Below are 22,555 nucleotides of genomic sequence, written 5' to 3' on the forward strand. Positions count from 1 at the left end.
AAGCCTTGAAATAAGGTAACCAAGCAACAGATTTGGCTAACATCCCAAAACAGCTCCCAGAAAAAGACACCCCCTGTCCCCCCTCCCACAGTCAGAGGTCCAGCCAAAGGAAGGCTGGCAGCTACAGCTAATGACATCATCCTCCCAAAACAACCTGCTGATTGACTCCTAATTAATTCCAAGGTCAACTGTATTCCAGGCTAGTATAAATAACAGCCAAAAAAATAATTAACCCTCATAACAAGAACACAGATAGATTAATTATTACACTTTCAAAACAATACAATGAAAAATACCCAAACTAAGACATATTGATTTTAAAAAACCTCAAGAAAAGTGTATGAAATAATAAAAAACTTTTCAAAATTCATAGCATATAATCACACTTGGTACTAACTCATTAAAATCTTATTCTCTAAGTAAAGCATTTAAATCACAAGGAAGTTTAACTGTAAAGGTTCACCAAAAGTAAGAAAAGCAATTATTCATATAGCAAGATACTAAACAGTCAATCCATTGTTTTTAAAAAATCCCGGGCTTCTTCACTCAAGAGAAACCATTTTTTAGAACCATCTTGCAGAGTGATTCTAAGACGAGCAGAATAACGAACAGATGGCTTTGAACCTTTGTTAAAAAGTTCCGACATAACCTCTGAATTTAGTATGCTCATTCATAACCTCGGGTGAAAAATCCTCGACAATCCTAATCTTCTGACCCTTATAATCATTCCTCTTCGATGAGATTCACGAATTAAATGTTCCTTTGTTTGAAATTCATGAAAACAAATTATAACTGATCTGGGTTTGGCTCCCAGAGGTGGTGTGGGCACGGGCAGTCTATGAGCTAAATCAATCATAGGTGCAGAATGTAAGATTTTAGGAAATAATTGTACCAAAAAGCTTGCAAAGAATTTAGTAGGCTGATCACCTTCCATTAACTCTTCCAAGACTCAGAATTCATAAGTCATTTCTTCTGCTTCTGTTTTCTAAATCGATAATCTTCTGTCTTCATTTCTCATCAGATTTAGATTGCTTTTGCAGGTCATCCATTCTTGCATCCAAAATCATCAGAGTTTCTTCATTCTCTTCTGTTCGTTTATCATGCCCAGATAAGGTTTTTTGAATAGAATCCTATTTTGTGACCATTAGTTTAAATTCAGATCTAAGTTTTTGGAACTTGTCGGAAGATTCTTTTCTGTGTTTTCAAAGCAAATCCATTATAGAATCCAAAGGATGCAAGAGCATCTACTTCTTTTTTAGTACCTTTGGCACCCCTCGTACTCAGAGTAAAAAATATCATGTTTAAAGGCGAGGTTTTGAAGCAGATTGGAAACAGTAAAGTAAGTGAGATAGGAGTGACTGCAAGAAGCTGTTACTCTATTCACAACCAGCAGGAGAGTCCTGGAGGTGTTGGTCAGTCTGAATGCTTGGGGAAAGGTCATTGCTTTTGGACCTGGTAGTTCTGCTGTGGATGCCACGTAGCCTCCTCCCTGATCAATGTCATAGCAGAGAGCCCATAATTGATGCATCTTTGCTGAACCCTGTCCTGCATGTTGTTTGTCTTGCTTCACCATCAGTGAACATTAATGGTTGTAGATTGCACCCCCACAAAAAGAAGAAACCTCTAATTTCTGCTGTCAGTGTAAACTGCACTTGGTGTGTGACTGATACCACACTCTCATATGGAATTATGTGTGGCGCTGCCTTGGCCTGGCAAGATTTTTCTGGGATAATCAGTGATAATTTATGCCGAAAATAACCTTTCTGGCCATGAAATGCTAATTCTAAATGTTGAAACTTCAATTCCTCCGATATTATTGATGCAAAATTGTGATGTAATGGTCAGCATATCTGTGTTCTCTTGAAAGCTACAGAAGAGCGGTCAGATTGTGGAGCCAACACAAAACCTTAACATTTCATAACTAGAATCAAACCCACAATTTTCCACTCTTGTTTGTCCAAAAGAGAAAGACATGTTGTGCATAGACTTTGTAGATGCATGTCGGTGGAGAGTACAAGTACTTTCTATTGCACTTAAATTGCGATGCTGACCTTGAAGTTTTAAACTGAAGTTTTAAATCTTAAGCTCTATCCAGTATAAATAACCACAGGTACTGTCACTAAAAGGAGGCTATACTGTAATTACCCAATCTTCAAAGACTAGTTCACTTCCCTGTTTATTGTCCATGGCAAATTTAGCTGCCAGTACTCACTATTTAAGTGCCCCCCCCCCAAACAAGGAGAAGATTTTTCCAGCTAACAAAGTACTTTAAACACAGTTCATTTATATTCAGTGAAACACATTCAAATTCAAATAGCATTCTTAAAACACATTTTAAATTCACAGAGGAATTCTATCTTATAAAAGACTTCCAAATTACAAACCATGTCAAAAACACAAAGGATTTCCAAAACACAGGTACAATTCCTATAAGCTAAAAAGACATACCCACAAGCTGCAAATGAGCCAGTCATCCATCGCAGAAGATGAAGGCAGAGTAATGGATTCTATTCTTCTTTATGCTCTTTACCTCATTCCTGATAAGCCTAGACTGCTCTCCAAATTTATACTCTCTTTTTGCTACTTGGGTCACTTTACACACATATACTATTCTTTCAGATACGTTTTACCACAGGTGGTCTAAAAGCGTCTGGAGACAGAGATCCCAGGTACCCACCATTAATGCTGTGAACTGACTGCATACACAGTTTATTCCAATTTATTAATAGATCAGCTACTGATATGCTAAATGATATTGTCCATCTGGTCTGCAAGCTTCCTTGAATGAAAGCACTCAGACAGCATTGTCTGTTCTAAAACAGGCTAAATTAAATTACCTGCTCTCTTATATTGCACCTGTTAATCAGATAGATCAGGTGCTCTGGGGTCAGAAAGTCCACTAGATACAGTGCTTCTGTTTGCAAAGCTGTGCTTTTAACTTCAAACTGATAGTATTAATATTAAGTACTGAAGACTGGTTCCCTGTTATGACCAGGAGCTAAACAAAAATTGATTAGAAGTTTACTTATTCAAAAACAGCACCTTAATCTTTAGATCTCACATCTGCTGTTTTTAGAAAGCTGAGCTTGACAGAAAACAAGGCTCCCAGCCTATAGATCCACCACAAAGTAAAACTCTTCTATTTTTATAGCATTAAGTTTATTCTGTGGGATGGGCTTTCAGCATATGAAATTAATATTTCAAGACTGGAGAATGGTTCAGCAGGAAATATCACTAATTATCTAAATAAGTTATCAAACATTAATTAACATAAAATGTGCCACTTAAAACTAACTTTAACTTTTTACAGTTGTTTTTGGAGATATTGTTCATTAATTTATCCCTGTAGAGATAGTGATAGACTTGCATCAAGATTTCCACTGAAATAATATGCCGAGTTTTAGTGGCACATCAGACAACAATTTAGGGACAATGTGCAGGTGATAGAAGTCGTTGCCCTACTTACTTTATGACAACTGTATGTCCATGCACTCCTTATTTACCATGTCCTTCGATGCCCTTCACACTGGCAAACCCAATCCTTCAGTACTTTTTTTTCCAACTCTTTTGCTGCTCCTCCTCTTAGACAACCTTAAGGTTCTCCTCAGCCCTGGCCTGGCATCTTCCAAATAGTGCTGGATCGTAGTCTTTACTACCTTGTAAGCAACCATCAATGTCTCTTAAGACCTTCCTGGTCTTATATTGTCTTTCCCACACCATATCCTGCTCCCAGCTCTGAGACATGTAACAGTGGACTCACATCAACCCTCCCCCATTTATATTCTAAATGAGAAATTGTTTTAAAAATTGTTAGATATTGTTGCCCTGATGGAGATATAGCTGAGAGGTAACTAACACCTATCCCCTTAGTGAAACTTCCATGTCTGTCTTTCTTTTCTACCACTCAAGTTTACAATACATTTCAAACTCACTCCTGAGTTACAAATGAGCGCTCATTCCCTAATCCTCTGCCAGCTTTGCTTTTAACTATTTTACTTTGCTTCACTCTTCACGTAATTCATTTACAAATGTAATACTTTCCCCAAGTTAACCGAGAATCAAGATGGTATTAGATTAAACGATAACAGTGTTGCAAGAGGAATGGTATACTTCAGAACTGGCTTTCCAGCATCTGCAGAATTTCTTGTGTTTAGAGTTTTGGAAACCAACAATAAAATAGTTTAGAGTATGGAACAGAGATAAAGTGACAAGAAAGCATACGGACTTAATATCCGGTGAGACGAAGGGAAATTTCAGCCAGGAAGCACCCCGCAGAGCTAAAGATCTCTCCGCACTTGAGTTGCCTCAGCACCAAACAATAGACCAAGTGAGTTCCCCTTTGGCTACCCCAATCCTTTCATCAAGGAAAGACAGGATCAAATGGCCTAGATCATCAGATAATGTCGCCTGGATGCAGTTCGATGATGATCTAGACGGCATCCTGGGAGTTGCCTTAGCAGGCCCAGTACCCAGAAAGATCGACTCACTCACAGCCATAGCTAAGGAACGATTTGCCCAATGGAGCAGAGAAGTCACCCCGAGTTACCGTGGCAACCAAATAGGAAGGAAAAGGATATTCGACACTTGAGAGGCGAATTAAAGACGCTCAATGAGAGGTTTAAAACCAGTTCACTGGCCGATAAAGAAGGCATCAAGGACTTAACCGGCATGAAATTGGCAAAGGGATTCCAAAGGAAGAGGATTCTTCCACACTTGCCCATTTTAGGACAATTTCTCTCCTGGATGTGGAATGTAAGATTTTCTTTTCTGTGCTTGCAAGAAGACTGACTTCTTACATGACGCAGAACCACTGTATCAACACATCCATCCAGAAAGGCGGCATTCCAGGCTTTTCGGGGTGTCTGGATCACACCTCAATGATTAGCCATTTGATCCATGAGGCCATGCAGAAAAAAGGCGACCTAACAGTTGTCTGGCTAGACCTCGCGAACGCCTACGGGTCTATTCCACATGACCTCATCCTAGAAAGACTTGACCACTACTACATCCCAGTGGCTATTCGAGACATATTCACCAGCTACCTTGGAGGATTCAAACTCAGATTTACATCAGCCCATTTCACAACTAGTTGGCAGGACCTCCAGAAGGGGATTCCAACAGGGTGCACCATCTCCCCCACCCTATTTATTATGGGAATGAACCTCCAATATCAACAGCAGAAGATGTAACCCGCGACCCGATGCTGGAGTCGGGCATTGTCCAGCCGGTTCTACGAGGGTTCATGAACAACATCACTATAACAACTGCGTCACATGTCCAAGCAAGATGGGTATTGGAAACCCTAGACAACGTAGCCACTTAGGCGATGATATCCTTCAAGGCCAAGAAGTCCAGGTATATGGTGATCAGAAAGGGCAAAATAACTAGCAAATTTAGCCTCCAAGTTCAGGGTGAGATCATCCCTTCCATCGAAGATAACACGATAAAAGGCTTGGGGAAGTGGTTTAAGGTGACACTGACAGATAGGGCCAATGTCCCCAATGCTGTGAAGCAGATAGACAAATGGCTGAAGAAGATCGACAAATCCAGACTTCCCAGTAAATTGAAGACCTGGCTGTACCAATATGACCTTCTGCCCAGGCTTCTCTGGCTCTTCTCACTTTACAAGTTCCCCATGAATGCTGTAGAGGGCATTGAGAGGAAAACCAACAAGCACCTGTGGAGATGGTTAGGAGCCCCCAAGCTTCTCTTCGGTGGGCCTCCATATTCAATCCGGGCAGCTGCAGCTTCCCCTGTCATCTGTGGTGGACAAATTCAAGGTGGCTAAATGCAGAGCCTTGTTAAGCTTGAGAGATTACAATGATGACCTAGTAAAGCAAGTAGGCTTCACAACCAGATCTGGGCACAAGTGGGCAGCCAATGCAGTGGTACAGCAGGCAGTGTGTTCTCTGAAGCTGCCAGATACCATCAGCAACCCCTGCGTCGGGCAGCAAGGCCTCAGCTCAGTTCACTTCCAGCAGTGGGGAAACACAAGCCTAAGGACATGGTGCAGGCAGAAGTACGGATCCGTAAGGAAGAGAAGCGTATGTCAAAGGCAGTGGAACAAGTGTCCCAGGGTGCCTGGACAAAATGGGATCTGCCCAAGCGCAAGATCTCATAGGCAGAGTTATGGAGACTGGAGCCCTTCCATATTTCCTTCCTCTTGCGATCTGTGTATGACCCCCTTCCTTCGCCATTACATCTGTACACATGGGGGATGAGAGAGGACCCGAACTGTAAGCCCTGTGGTCAAAAGGGGACACTGGCTCATATGCTGTCCGGGTGTAAAACAGCTCTAATTCAAGGACGGTGTAGGTGGTGCCATGATAAGGTGTTGCTGGCTCTTGCTGACGCACAATAGAGTGAGAGAGATGCAAGAAGAGGACATTGGCACAGATTTGAGGAAGGCCATCAGCTTCATCAAAGAGGGAGCCAGGCCTTTCATAACCAAACAACCAAAGCCCAATCTGCTGCTAACGGCCAGGTCCTGGGAGATGAGGGACGATGTGGAAAGGAGGCTTCAGTTCCCAGAGTGGTGCACACAACCCTCCACCCGGACATTGTATTGTGGTCAACTGAAGACCGGAAAATAATCCCTGTTGAGCTGACGGTGCAGTGGGAGGAGGGATGAGAAGAGGCCCATGACAGAAAGGCCTTGAAGTACCAGCCCTTAGTGCAGGAAGGCAAAAGGATGGCAGGCAAGGTTGTTCCCCGTGGAGATCGGCTGCAGAGGTTTGCCAGCCGTATCAGCATGGCGGTTGTTGTCAGCTCTGGGCCTGGACAAAAGGAGCAAAAAACAAGCAGTTCATAGGATGGGGAAAGAGGCAGAATGAGTCTCTTGTTGGATTTGGAGTAGGCAAGAGGAGGGAAGCTGGACGCCAGGAGCAGATGGGCAGTTTGGCCACCACTGCCAGCCCACCAACTGGGGAGTGTTGTGGTTAAGGGTCAAAACACTCTGTGAAGGTTGGGAACCACCTGTTGACATCTGCTCCTGGCTGAAGGCTACAGTTACCTCATAAGGTATCTGGAGAATACACCCTAACAGGTATATGTAACAAGTGGGTGGGTGGAGAGGAGGGAGGAAAGGACTTTGTTTTGTTGTTGTTGCTATTGTTCTGTTGTTGTGTTCTGTGCTGTTCTGTTGGACATTGTGGGCATGCTATTCTGGCACAGGAATATGCAGTGACATCCTTAGGTTGTGTTGATAGTTAACATCAATGTCACATTTCACTGTATGTTTTCATGTACAGGTGATATCTAAATAAGTTAGTCAGAATCTGAAATAGTTAGAAGTTCTATAGCTTTGTATAATGAGGGAGACCAATAAAGAGTTTGGGACATTTCAGTGTATTAGAAGAGGTATTTAATTGCCTGATTATAGTATTATTGATAACCTTGCTGTTGAAATACTGACAAAGGTATTTCTATAGATGTTCAGTGAAGAATGCAAGGTATAATGTGTCTGAAATCTCTCCGGTGACAGATTAAATTAATTCGGGTTTATCTGACTTCTGTAACTTCAGGCAGAGGCCGAGAAACCATGGTGAAATTAAACACAGGAAATGCTGAAACATGATGCTAGGTATCAGTTGCAAATCGTCATATTTGTAGAAGAGTGCTTAATCCTCTAATAACTGCTATATGGGGCTTTGTGTAACATTTCCTTTGTTAATATGGAGCTTTAATCAGCAATAAAAGTAATTTAGCACCTAGATGTTCTAGCCCTATTTTTGTCCAATCTGGATTTTTGTGCATCATGTGCAAGTTGGTTGAAATTATAATTGTTACTAACTTAACCTTTCCTTACATCTCGATTCCCTGAAGCCCAGCATATATGAAACCCCAGCTCTTTTGATTTGTTTACTTAACCATATTTATGTTTGTACCTTTTTTTTAAAGCAATAGCAGTCATCATTATCAAAAGCTGCACTATGAAAGAATGAACCATTCTCCCCGTAGAGACATACTTCATTTCCAGTTTGTGCAGCTCTTAATTGATCACTCATGGTAGGGCTTGGAGACTGGACATTTTAATTTCTAACAAAACATAATCTTAAATATGCAGCTTCTTCTTGGATGTGACACTTTCTGTGATTGACTTTATTCTGAAAAGTATCTGATAAAAGCAGATTAGTTCTCAAAGCATGGATTCTTCCAGGCTCTTAAATTCATGATTCAATTTCCATGATGACCTTTCTAAGTGAACAATGGTCACGCTGACAAAAATCAATTGAAGTAAAAGGCAGTCTTCCTTCTTCTTCTTGCGTTAACTTTTTAGGAAATATTAGCAGACAATATCTGTCAGTGAAGGAATATACTGACAGATTTTCCTTCAATATTCATATAATCAAAAATTTAAAAATTACTGTGTGACATGAATTACTGCAAGATTTCAGACTTTAAAGCCAGCCAACATTAAGATCTGAAGCTTTATTTCCATTAGAACTGAGTAGCATTATTGAAGTTTTCAACCCTCTTATTGTCATATTCTGGATTGCATTGGGATACAAGTTATATTTTTGTTTTTTTTTAAAGTGATGTATGTTGATAAGAAAATATACGTTGCATCTAATTCCACTTCAAAGGCAAAGTGGCACGGAAATGGAGGATATGTTTGAAATTACTTTTTGAATTTCACCATCTTCTAGAGCCCCTATGTAGCAAATGCAAATGGCAGGTGCTGGGCTGGGAGATGTGCACCTCTGCATGGTTTTGGGGCCAGAAGTTGCCTCATTATGAGGACAACTACAGTTTAGAAAATCAGAATGCATGGGATCCAGGGAGACTTGGCTGCGTGGATTCCAATTTGGCTTGCCCACAGAAGACAGAGAGAGAATTTTATGCTGGGAGGAGAGTATTTTACCATGCTCTTTGTAATTTTTATGTAAGTCTTGAATGCAGAGGAAGGTTGGGTTAGTAAGTTTGCAGATGACACAATGGTTGGTGGTGTTGTGGATCGTGTAGAAGGTTGTTGTAGGTTGCAGTGGGACATTAACAGGAAGCAGAGCTGGGCTGAGAAGTGGCAGATGGAGTTCAATTTGGAAAAGTGTGGATTGATACACTTTGGAAGGACAAGCTTGAAGGCAGAGAATAGGGTTAACAGCAGGATTCTTAGCAATGTGGAGGAACAGAGGGATCTTGTGGTCCACCTTCCTCAAAGTTGCCATGCAAGTTAATAAAGTAGTTAAGAAAGTGTATGGCATGTTAACCTTCATTAGTTGGGGGACAGAGTATGAGGTAGTGTTGCAGCTCTATATAACTCTGTTTAGACCACAGTTGGAATATTGTGTTTAGTTCTGCTTGCCTCATTATAGGAAGGATGTGGAAGCTTCAGAAAGATGTCGTTCCTTTATTCAAGAAAGGCAGCAGAGATAGCCCAGGAAATTATAGACCAGTGAGTCTTACCTCAGTGGCTGGTAAATTGATGGAGAAGACCCTGAGAGGCAGGATTTATGAACATTTGGAGAGGTACGATATGATTAGGGGTAGTCAGCATGGCTTTGTCAAGGGCAGGTCATGCCTTACGAGCCTGATTGAATTTTTTTGAAGACGTGACTAAACACGTTGATGAAGGAAGAGCAGTAGATGTAGTGTATATCGATTTCAGCAAGGCATTTGATAAGGTACCCCTTTCAAGGCTTTCTCAAGGCTTATTGAGAAAGTAAGGAGGCATGGGATCCAAGGGCACCTTGCTTTGTGGATCCAGAACTGGCTTGCCCACAGAAGGCAAAGAGTGGTTGTAGATGGGTCATATTCTGCATGGAGGTCAGTCACCAGTGGTGTGCTTCAGGGATCTGTTCTGGGACCCTTACTCTTCACGATTTTTATAAATGACCTGGTGAGGAAGTGGAGAGATGGGTTAGTAAATTTGCTGATGACACAAAGGTTGGAGGTGATGTGGATAGTGTGGAGGGCTTTCAGAGGTTACAGCGGGACATTGATAGGATGCAAAACTGGGCTGAGAAGTGGCAGATGGAGTTCAACCCAGATAAGTGTGAAGTGGTTCATTTTAGTAGGTCAAATATGATGGCAGAATATAGTATTAATGGTAAGACTCTTGGCAGTGTGGAGGATCAGAGGGATCTTGGGGTCTGAGTCCATAGGATGCTCAAAGCAGCTGTGCAGGTTGACATTGTGGTTAAGAAGGCATATGGTGTATTGGCCTTCATCAATCATGGGATTGAGTTTAGGAGCCGAGAGGTGATATTGCAGCTATATAGGACCCTGGTAAGACCCCACTTGGAGTACTCTGCTCCGTTCCAGTCGTCTCACTACAGGAAGGATGTGGAAGCCATAGAAAGGGCTCAGAGGAGATTTACAAGGATGTTGCCTGGATTGGGGACCATGCCTTATGAGAATAGATTCAGTGAACTCGGCCTTTTCTCCTTGGAGTGACGGAGGATGAGAGGTGACCTGATAGAGGTGTATAAGATGATGAGAGGCATTGATCGTGCAGATAGTCAGATGCTTTTTCCCAGGGCTGACATGGTTGCCACATGGAGGACACAAGTTTAAGATGCTGGGGAGTAGGTACAGAGGAGATGTCGGGGTAAGTTTTTTACGTAGAGAGTGGTGAGTGCGTGGAATGGGCTGCCGGCAACTGTGGTGGAGGTGGATACGATAGGGTCTTTTAAGAGACTTTTGGATAGGTACATGGAGCTTAGAAAAATGGAGGGCTATGCGTAAGGAAAGTAATTCCTAAGGTAGGGACATGTTCGGCACAACTTTGTAGGCCATAGGGCCTGTATTGTGCTGTAGGCTTTCCATGTTTCTGTGTTACAGATATTTACCAGGATGTTGCCTGGATTAGCGAACATGTCTTGCAAGGAAAGGGTGAGCAAACTTGGGCTTTTCTCTTTGGAGTGAAGGAGAATGAGAGGTGACTTGATCGAGGTGTACAAGATGATGAGAGACATTGATAAAGTGGAAGCCAGAGTGGATATGGTTTATACAAGAGGGCATAATTGTAAGCTGCGTGGAGGGAAGTGTTGGCAGGATGTCAGAGGAAGGTTGTTGTACACACACAGACTGATAGGGGTGTGGACCACCGTGCCAAGGCGGTAATTGAGGAAGATACTTTAGGGACATTTAAAAGATTCTCATGGATGATACAGATTGATGAAAGAAAAATGGAAGGATAATTGGGATGGAAACATTAAATTGATCTTGGAGTAGGTTAAATTGTTAGCACAACATTGTGGGCCTATACTGTGTTGTACTGTTTGATGTTCTATATTCTGCAGCAAAGATGTGGAGGCTTTGGAGAGAATGCAGAAGAGGTTCACTAGGGTACTCCTTTGATTAAGAGGCAGGAAGACAAGCTAGCGTTGTTTTCCTTGGACCATCAGAGGCAGAGGAGGCACTTGATAAAAGCTTATAAATTTATGGCAGGCGTAGGCAGCTGATATTCTTGTCACACAGTTGGAATGTCTAACACTTGTGGGCATCCATTTAAGGTGAGAGACGGACAGTTAAATGGAGATCTGTGGTCAAGTTGTTGACACAGGGAGTGATGGAGCGGTGGGTGCCTGGGATGCACTGCCAGAGTGGAGACAACTGTGATAATGGTATTTAAGGTGCTCTTAGATATGCAGAGGATGGAGGCATATGGACTATGTAAGGGCTGAAGGGACTAGCGTAATTAGGTATCATTAATTTAATTAGTATTTCATACTGAAGGACCTGTTCCTGTGATGTTCCGTATTGCATTGACTCAGAGTGGATGGTGGTGCTGTAATGGTTAAATCACAGGACTGGTAACCTTCAGGCACCTTGTATGTCACTGTTTTTACTGTTACTATATATTTCAAATGATCTGATGCAATTAGACACAGTAGAAAAACACTTAAATAGTTAAAAAAGATTAATAATTTCACATTAAACATTAAAATTAAAATAGGGAATAACTTACTTTCAGTTACCTTTCAGTGAACATTCACGACCCCTGTCAAATGAGTTGCACTCTGTGTGATGCACCAGATAGCCGGTGTAAAGCTGTGACTACCTTCCAGAGTGTCACTGGGCTGCAGAAGGTCAGATGCACACCCATCTAACCTCATACCCCTGCGCTGCTGTACAAAGGTGAAGATGTCTGGATTGTGCTGTCAGCCAGCAGTTCTCTGGAGAATCACCTATTAACTATCAGCACTACCCAGCCCCTAGACGCAGAGATTGTGTCACCATGAAATAAATGCTAATGGATTTTTTGAAAGCTGTTTCATGCTCCTGCCATCTTGAATTATGTTGTTGTTTAGTCACTAATCTTGTGTGAGACCCGTCCTTCAGTACATTTTCCCTGTGCTTTTCTTCATGCTTGCAACTTATCTCTTAAATACTGATTTCTTATGCCTTTTATTACAGCATACTTGACATCAAATACAGACCATTCCTGAAGGGTTTACTTTGGAAAAAGAATATAGATCAGTTCTCACCTTTCCGTGCATGATCACAGTATCCAGAGTAACAGCTAAACTATCAAATACTCGTTCTCCTTGTTCATTGTTCAGCATAGGCAGAGAAACAAACACAGGGTTAACATGAATCATTAATTAATCAGTTTCTCCTGGAGATTCTTGATTCATACTAACACTTCTCAGTAGAAGTACCTGTTGTCCGTTTGAAATGTTTTCAGATTTCATGTTTAAACAATCCAAATTACTGAGGGAAACATAAGAATCTTCTTGTTAACCCTATGTTTGTTTCTGAAATTTGCCCATAAATATATAGGTAATCGATCTTAGAAATAAAATATCTACTTGGAACTTTACTCTTTTCCTTTGACATAATTGTACATATCTCAGAATCAGGTTTATTATCTCTGAAATACATCATTGTTTTACCACAGCAGTACATCAAAAACACGATAAGTTACAATAAGATATATAAAAGAAATAAATAGTGCAAAAGAGACCAAGATAGTGAGGTGGTGTTCATGGGCTTAACATCTGCTCTGGAGTCTGATGGCAGAGGGGAAGAAATCGTTCCCAAAATGTTAACGTACATCTCCAGGCTCCTGTACATCTTCAATGAACGTAGAAATGAGAAGAAGGCTTGTGCTGATGATGGAGGTCTTTAATGATGGGTGTTGTCTTCTTGCAACACCACATTTTGAAGTTGTCCTCAATGGTGGGTGAGGGCTGTGTCCATGGTGGAACTGACTGAGTCTCTGTAGCTGTTTAAATCCTGTGCATTGGAGTCTCCATAGCAGACAGTGATGCAACTGGTCAGAATGCTCTCCACGGTACTTCGGTAGAAATTTGCTGGACTCTTTGGGGACATACTAAACTCATAATGAAGTACAGGTAACCTTCCTTCCCCTTCCTAACATTTCCTGTCTATCCTTGTCCTTCTCTTCTGCCAAGATGAAGCCAGTGCAAATAGAAGGAGTATCATCTTTATTCTGCCTTAGAAGTCTATAATGCAATGGCATAAATATTGAATTATCCATTTTAGGTAACTCCTCTTCCCACCCCCAACAATATTCCCCCCTTCTCCTAATCTTCCTGCAACCCTCCCATTTTTAACCCTTTTCCCCAGCCACCCTTCACCCATCTTTATCCTCTCCCCCACCACATTCATACACGGGTTTTCATTCCCCAGACTCGATTTGGTTCTGATTGCCATTTACCTCTCCACACAACACAAAAGTTCTGATGAAGGGTCCCAGCCCAAAATATCGACTATTTACTCTTTTCCATAGATGCTGTCTGGCCTGCTGAGTTCCTCCAGCATTTTGTGTGTGTTGCTTGGATTTCCAGCATCTGCACATTTTCTCTTGTTTGTGATTGATTTACCTTTCCCCTATTGGTTCCCTTTCTTTCCTTTACTTATCCTAATCCATCACTGTTGCCACTTTGGGTTCCTGCTTATCTCCCTCCAGCAGCTGTCTCTTATCATCACACTCCACTTCCCCCACTTTGCCCCATTTGCTTTTTTCCTTTTTTTCTCTCTCTTTGTCTGGCCCCATCTATCATTCACTTCCTATTGTCTTCCAATGCCACTTCCTCCTTGGCATAACCTGCCTGTTTTCTTACACCCCTCCTCAGTCCTCCAATTGACTTGGAATCCTTTCTTGACACCCCTTTACACTCATCTCCCTGTCTCATCTCTCCACTCTCCATCCTGATGCAGGATTTCAAGATGACACATCAACAATTCTTTCCTCTCGCAGATGCTACTGAGTTCCTCCAGCACGTCATTCATTTCTCCACGTTCCAGAATACGCAATTTCTGTGTTTTCAAGATATCATGCTTGATTTCATTCTCAAATTTCAAAATTATCCTATTTCCGGATAATTAACTTAGGTTGCAAGACAAATAATATTATTTACTTTTAGCATACCGGTAATTATTTTTCTTCATAAAAGTTTTGACACGAACATACCTTTTGGTTTGTACATCTCAGACTGGGCCTTTAAAATAAAACAAATTAGTGACCACCTTAAACTAGAATACAATTTCCTTCTGAAGTGCAGATCAATTTACCTAATCATTTTCAGTTTCAGAAACAAATTGTGACTGGGTCTGAGAATCTAAAACCTGCAAATGCTTGAAATCTGCAACCAAAATAGAAAATGCTCAAATCAGGTCAGGTTGCATCTATGGAAGGGGAAACACTTCATGTTCCAGGGCATTGTTCTTCAGAACCGGGAAGGATTTTCAACCTAAAATCTTTACTCCTTTGCAATATACACTAAATGCTGGAGGAACTCAGCAGGTCAACAGCATCTATGGAAATGAATAAATAATCGACATTTCAGCCAAGATCCTTCTTCAGGACTGGAAAGGAAGGGGGAAAGTGCCAGAATAAGAAGGTGGGGAGGAGAGGAGGGAAGGAGGTTAGCTAGAATGTGATAGATAAAGCCAGGTGGGTAGGAAAGGTAAAGGACTGGAGAGGAAGGAATCAGATAGGAGAGAAGAGTGGACCATAGGAGAAAAGGGAGAAAGAGGGGCACCAGAGGGAGGTGATAGGCAGGTGAGAAGAGATAAGAGGCCAGAGTGGAGGAGAGAAGAGGGGAGGAGGAGGGAAATGTTTTTGTGCTGGAAGTAGAAATCGATGTTCAGAGGCCTTCTTTTTCTCTTTTTATAGATGTTGTCTGACCTGATGAGCATTTTCAAGATTTTTTGCTTTATTTATTTACTATACAAATGTTTGCACATCTCCATAGTTTTACAAAGATGAGCTGAAGGCCATAAGACATAGGAGCAGAATTAGGCCATTCAGCCCATTGAGTCTGCTCTGCCATTTCATCATGGCTGATCCCGGATTCCACTCTACCCCATACACCTGCCTTCTCACCATATCCTTTGATGCACTGACCGATCAGCAAACGATCAACTTCTGCCTTAAATATTCCCACGAACTTGGCCTTTGCCATAGTCTGTGGCAGACCATTCTACAGATTGACTACTCTCTGGCTAAAAAAATCCCTCAATACCTCTGTTTTAAAAGGTCGTCCCTCAATTTTGAAGCTGTGCCCTCTAGTTCTGGATATCCCCACTATAGGAAACATTCTCTCTGCACCCACCCTATCTAGACCTTTCAACATTCAGTAGGTTTCAATAAGATCCCCCTACATTCTTCTAAATTCCAGTGAGTACAGCCCCAAAACTGCCAAATGCTCCTCAAATGTTAACCCCTTCATTCCCTGAATCATCCTCGCGAACCTCCTCTGGAGTCTCTCCAATTACAACACATCCTTTCTGAGATATGGGGCCCAAAACTGTTGACAATAATCCAAATATTGGCTAACTAATGTCTTATAAAGGCTCAGCATTATCTCCTTGCTTTTATATTCTATTCCCCTTGAAATAAATGTCAACATTGCATTTGCCTTCTTTACTACAGACTCAACCTGTAAATTAACCTTCTGGGAGTCTTACACAAGGACTCCCAAGTCCCTCTGCACCTCTAATGTTTGAACCTTCTCCTCATTTCAATCAGTCAGCACTATTGTTCCTTTTACCAAAAGGCATTATCATACATTTCCCAACACTGTATTCCATCTGCCAATTCTTGCCCATTGCTTCCTCAGCACTACCTACCCCTCCATCTGTCTTCGTATCATACGCAAACTGTGCCACAAAGCCATCAATTCCATTATCCAAATCATTGACAAACAATATGAAAAAGAGTGGTCTCAATACTGACCCCTGAGGAACACCACGAGTCACTGGCAGCCAACCAGAAAAGGCCCCCTTTATTCCCACTCGCTGCCTCCTGCCTGTCAGCTAAACCTCTGTCCATGACAGTATCTTTCCTGTAATGCCATAGGATTTTATCTTGTTCAGCAACCTCATGTGGCACCTTATCGAATGCCTCCTGAAATCCAATGACATTCACTGCCTCTCCTTTGTCCACCCTGCTTGTTAGTTCCACAAAGAATTCTAACAGATTTGTCAGGCAAGATTTCCCTTCACAGAAACCATGCTGACTTTTGACTTATTTTATCATTAGATTCCAACTCTTTCCCAACCACTGAGCTTAGGCTAGCTGGCCTATAATTTCCTTTCTTTTGCCTTCCTCCCTTTTTAAAGAGTGGAGAGACATTTGCAATTTTCCAGTCCTCTGGGACCATGCCAGAATCAAGTGATTCTTGAAAGTTCGCGACCAATGTATCTGTTATCTCTTCAGCAACTTCTCTCAGGATTAAGTGTGTAGTAGAGAAAGGTGAGGAGGAACAAGTGCTAAGGAGGACACATGTACAGAGGGATGGTCTGACGGAACATGGAGTTAAATGTGTTGAAAGAATAAGTAAATTTAGGAAGGACAACAAAATTCTAGGGGCATATAGCCCGATGGGAGCTCAGGGAGCTGGGTTAAGCACAATAGGCAGCGATTCAAACAGAGAGAGGAGAAATGGGCTAAAAATTCTATATCTGAATGCACAAAGTGTCAGAAATAAGGCGGATGAGCTTGAAGCCCAGGTGCGAATGGGTAACTATGATGTTGTTGGGATAACAGAGACATGGCTGCAGGGAGATCAGACCTGGGAAATGAATGTTCAAGGGTATACGTGCTATCGTAGGGACAGAAATGTGGGCAGAGGGGGTGGGGTGGCCCTGTTGGTGAGGAATGAGATTCAGTCCTTTGCAAGGGGGGACAAAGGGTCAGGAGAAGTAGAGTCTGTGTGGATAGAATTGAGGAACAGTAAGGGCAAAAGGACCCAAATGGGTGTTGTCTACAGGCCACCAAACAGTAGCATGGATATTGGGTGCAAGTTGAATAGGGAGTTAACATTGGCATGTGGCAAAGGTAATGTCGCAGTAGTTATGGGGGATTTCAACATGCAGGTGAACTGGGAGAATCAGGTTGGTGCTGGACCACAGGATAGGGAGTTTGTAGAGTGCCTACGGGATGCATTCTTGGAACAGCTTGTAAGAGAGCCGATCAGGGACAAGACTATTCTGGATTTAGTGTTATGTAATGAACAGGATTTGATAAATGATCTTGTAGTAAAGGAGCCATTAGGAGGTAGTGATCATAATATGATAAGTTTTTATCTGCAATTTGAGAAGGATAAGGGCAGCTCGGAGGTGTCAGTGTTGCAGTTGAACAGGGGAAACTATGGAGCCATGAGGGAGGAGCTGGCCAAAGTTAACTGGACGGATAGCCTAGCAGAAAAGACAGTGGAACAGCAATGGCAGGTATTCTTGGGAAAAATGCACAAGGTGCAAAATCAGTTCATCCCCCAGAGAAGGAAGGATTCAAAGGGGGGAAAGGGGCCACAGTGGTTGACAAAGGAAGTCAGAGATTGCATAGCATTAAAAAAAAGTAAGTATGACAGAGCTAAGATGAGTGGGAGGAAAGATGATTGGGAAATTTTTAAGGAACAACAGAACTTAACTAAAAAGGCAATATGGGGAGAAAAAAATGAGGTACGAATGCAAGCTAGCCAGGAATATAAAGGAAGATAGCAAAAGCTTTTTTAGGCATGTGAAGAGAAAGAAGATAGTTAAGAACAATGTTGGGCCCTTGAAGAATGAATTGGGTGAAATTGTTATGGGAAACAGAGAAATGGCAGAAGAATTTAATGAGTACTTTAGATCTGTTTTCACTAAGGAAGACACAAGCAATCTCCCAGATGTATGGATGGGCCAAGGACATAGGGTAACAGAGGAAATGAAACAGATTGACATTAGGAAGGAAACGGTGATGAGAAGACTGATGGGACTGAAGGCTGACAAATCCCCAGGTCCAGATGGTCTGCATCCTAGGGTACTAAAGGAGGTGGCCCTGGAAATTGCGGATGCATTGGTAATCATTTTCCAATGTTCCTTAGATTCAGGATCAGTTCCTGAGGATTGGAGAATGGCTAATGTTATCCCACTTTTTAAGAAAGGAGGGAGGGAGAAAACAGAGAACTATCAACCTGTCAGCCTGACATCGGTGGTGGGGAAGATGCTAGAGTCCATTATTAAGGATGAAGTAGTGGCATATCTAGATAGCAGTGATAGGATTGGGCCGAGCCAGCATGGATTTACCAAGGGTAAATCATGCTTGACTAATCTGTTGGAGTTTTTCAAGGATGTAACCAGGAAGTTAGATGGGGGAGATCCAGTGGATGTAGTGTACCTCGATTTTCAGAAGGCATTTGATAAGGTCCCACATAGGAGATTGGTGGGTAAAATCAAAGAGGGCATCGGGGGGAAGACATTGACATGGATAGAAAACTGGTTGGCAGATAGAAAGCAAAGGGTAGCGGTGAATGGGTGTTTCTCGGAATGGCAGGTGGTGACTAGTGGGGTGCCACAGGGCTCGGTATTGGGACCACAGCTGTTTACCATTTACGTTAACGATTTGGATGAAGGCACTGAAAATAACATCAGCAAATTTGCTGATGATACTAAGCTGGGTGGCAGTGTGACATGTTATGATGTTAGGAGAATTCAGGGTCACTTGGATAGGCTGAGTGAGTGGGCAGATACTTGGCAGATGACGTTTAATGTGAATAAGTGTGAGGTTATCCAATTTGGGAGTAAGAACAGGAAGGCAAATTATTATCTGAACGGTGTAGAGTTAGGTAAGGGAGAAATACAAAGAGATCTAGGAGTCCTTGTTCATCAGTCACTGAAGGTGAATGAGCAAGTGCAGCAGGCAGTGAAGAAGGCTAATGGAATGTTGGCCATTATTACAAAGGGAATTGAGTACAAGAGCAAGGAAATCCTCTTGCATTTGTACAGAGCCCTGGTGAGACCACACCTTGAGTATTGTGTACAGTTTTGGTCTCCAGGGTTAAGGAAGGACATCCTGGCTGTAGAGGAAGTGCAGCGTAGATTCACAAGGTTAATTCCTGGGATGTCTGGACTGTCTTACGCAGAGAGGTTAGAGAGACTGGGCTTGTACACGCTGGAATTAAGGAGATTGAGAGGGGATCTGATTGAAACATATAAGATTATTAAGGGATTGGACAAGATAGAGGCAGGAAATATGTTCCAGATGCTGGGAGAGTCCAGTACCAGAGGGCATGGTTTGAGAATAAGGGGTAGGTCATTTAGGACAGAGTTAAGGAAAAACTTCTTCTCCCAGAGAGTTGTGGGGGTCTGGAATGCACTGCCTCAGAAGGTAGTGGAGGTCAATTCTCTGGATGCTTTCAAGAAGGAGCTAGATAGGTATCTTATGGATAGGGGAATCAAGGGATATGGGGACAAGGCAGGAACCGGGTATTGATAGTAGTTGATCAGCCATGATCTCAAAATGGCGGTGCAGGCTCAAAGGGCCGAATGGTCTACTTCTGCACCTATTGTCTATTGTCTATTGACTCTGGAATGTAATCCATCTGAATTATCCACCTTAAGACTTTTGAGCTTTCCTAGAACTTTTTCCTTTGTAATAGCGATGGCAGACACTGCTGTTTCCTAACACTCACAGACCTCTGGCACACAGCTAGAATCTTCCACAGTGAGGACAGATGCAAAGTACCCATTAAGTTCATCTGCCATTTCTTTGTCCCCCCATTACGACCTCACCAACATCATTTTCCAGTGGTTCAGTATCAACTCTCACCTCCCATTTACTCTTTATATCACAGAAAAAAAATTAGTATCCTGCTTTATATTTTGGCTAGTCTGCCCTCATATTTTGTTTTTTCCCTTCTTGTAGCTTTTTTTTTAGTTGCCTTTTGTTGGATTTTTAAAGCTTCCCAATCATCCAACTTCCCACTCACTTTTGCTGCCTTATATGCCCTTTCCTTGGCTTTTATGCAGTCCTTAACTTCCTCTGTCAGCCATAGTTACCTACCCCTGCCATCTTAGAATCTTCTACCTCTGTGTGACATATCTATCCTGTGCCTTTTAAACTATTTTCAGAAACTTCAGCCATCTTTGCTCTGCTGTCATCCCTGCCAGTATTCTCCAATCCACCTGGCCAAGCTCGGTCTCATGCCTCTGTAATTCCCTTTATTCCATTGTGATACTTATACATGTGACTATGCTTCTCCCTCTCAAAATACAGTAGGAATTCAATCATGTTATGATCGCTGTTTTCTAAAGGTCCCTTTACATTAAGCTCCCTACTAAAATCTGGGTACAGTATTACACAACACCCAATCAAAGATAACCTTTTCCCAAGTAGGCTCAAGGACAAGCTGCTCTGAAAAGCCATCTTGTAGGCATTCAATAAATTCCCTCTCTTGTGATCCGATACCAACCTGACTTTCCCAATCCCCTTGCACATTGAAGTCCCCATTACAATTGTGTCTTTACTTTTATTACATGACCTTTCCAGCTCCTTTGCAATCTCAACCCCACATCTTGGCTATTATTTGGAGGCCTATATATAACTCCCTAATGTTTTTTTCTACTCTTGCAGTTTCTTAACTCCACCCACAAAGATTCAACATTCTCTGACCCTATGTCACCTCTTTCTAAAGATGTAATTCCATCTCTTACTAACACAGCCACACCACCACCTATGACTTCCTGCCTGTCCTTTTGATACAAATTATATCTTTTGATGTTAAACTCCCAACTATGGCTTTCTTTCAGCCACAACTCAGTGATGCCCACAATGTCATACTGACCAATCCCTAACTGCTTCATGAATTTGTTCAACTTATTCTGCTTATTCTGAATTCTATGCACATTTAAATACAGCACCTTCAGTCCTGCATTCTTCACCCCTTTGAATTTTGCCTCAGAAGTTCAATTTAACTCTTTGCTCTATCTGCATTTGAACCCAATCATTGGCTTGTCCTTGTCCTTGTCATCATCTACTTGTAAACCTGCTGGCTCACCCTCAGCTCTATCATCCTGGTTCCCATCCCCCTGTCACATTAGTTTAAACCACTACCAACACCTTGTTAAAATCAAAGTCCAGTTTTGTTATATTTCAGTTGCATTACTGTCTGCAGATTAGAATTTACATTCAGCGCACCATGGTGCACCATAGCATTATAAAGTAATTTGCTGAAGAAGAAGTGCTCTTGGCAATGTTAAGATGTATGGTTCTCTGCTGAAAAGGAAATCACGTGGGAATAGGTCGCTGGCATGTTTTTCTTTGAAAGCAAAATAGGCAAATTCTGTCAGCTTCCATTTTATGGGCAAATATTTATTCACATCAAGAAAAGTAGTTAATAGGTCTGAACAGTGTACAATTGTTTCAGAAAGTACATTTTTGTACACATTGCAAAGGAATTTAATCTGCTAATTTCAATCAGGTGTTACAGATATTAATGATCAAATTTTCCATGATCATGAACCATTGATGCACAGAGGCTTCCAAACATGCACAAAAGTTGCATAATGTAGAGAGATGCTGTTGTCAGGTGCCCAATTTAATTTATTTGTATGTTTGAGTAATTTAATCCAAATTACATTTAGTTGTCTGTTACTCTTTAAGGTTTTCATTATCCACCACTCTCAATTCCCTCCAATACTTTAGCAAATATCTTTCAGAAACCCACAATCAATCCTGGCCTGCTTACAACTCTTATTCTCACTGGGACCAGAAGCACCACTCCAAGGTCTTTCCCTGTTCCACTCACCATCCCGGACGTGATCATCATGGCTTCCTAATTACACACAGACCCCAAGTCCAACCTTTAGTTCTGATTTCATCCACTCCCACCTGGAATCAGCCTTTCCCTTACCCCTCAACCTGCTTTCACTCCATACCTGAACTATAAAATTGTATCTTACTTTTTTATTTACTTCCTTACTTATTTAATTAATTCAGAGATATAGCACAGTACAGCCCTTTCTTGTCCAATGCCTTCACACCCATGTGATGAATTCACTTACTAACCCATTAGTTTTTGGAGCATGGGAGGAAGCCGGAGCACCCAGAAGAAACCTGTGCAGTTCTGGGGAGAATGTACGGGCAGTGGCTGAACTGAAGCTGGCTCGCTGGCTCTGCATTAGTGTTATGCCAACAACAATGCTACCATGCCACCCTCAATCTATTCCATGACACTTATATTTAACAAAGCAAAATGATGCTGTCTGTTAAATGAAATATTAAGTTAATAGAAAAATCAAACAGAAATGCAGTTATGTTTGGAAAGAATTAATATTATTGTTTTTGTATTGCAATAGGAAGCAAACACAGCTGTCAGCA

General features: G+C 41.8%; 1 protein-coding gene across 5 annotated transcripts in view; it reads left to right on the forward strand.

Moving 5' to 3' along the window:
* klhdc8b (kelch domain containing 8B) overlaps positions 1–22,555 on the forward strand; it is a 399,584-nt gene that overhangs the window by 335,772 nt on the left and 41,257 nt on the right. The gene's annotated exons all lie outside the window — the stretch shown is intronic.

Source organism: Hemitrygon akajei, chromosome 19 (genome assembly GCF_048418815.1).
Source record: "Hemitrygon akajei chromosome 19, sHemAka1.3, whole genome shotgun sequence".
Classification (NCBI taxonomy): Eukaryota; Metazoa; Chordata; class Chondrichthyes; order Myliobatiformes; family Dasyatidae; genus Hemitrygon; species Hemitrygon akajei.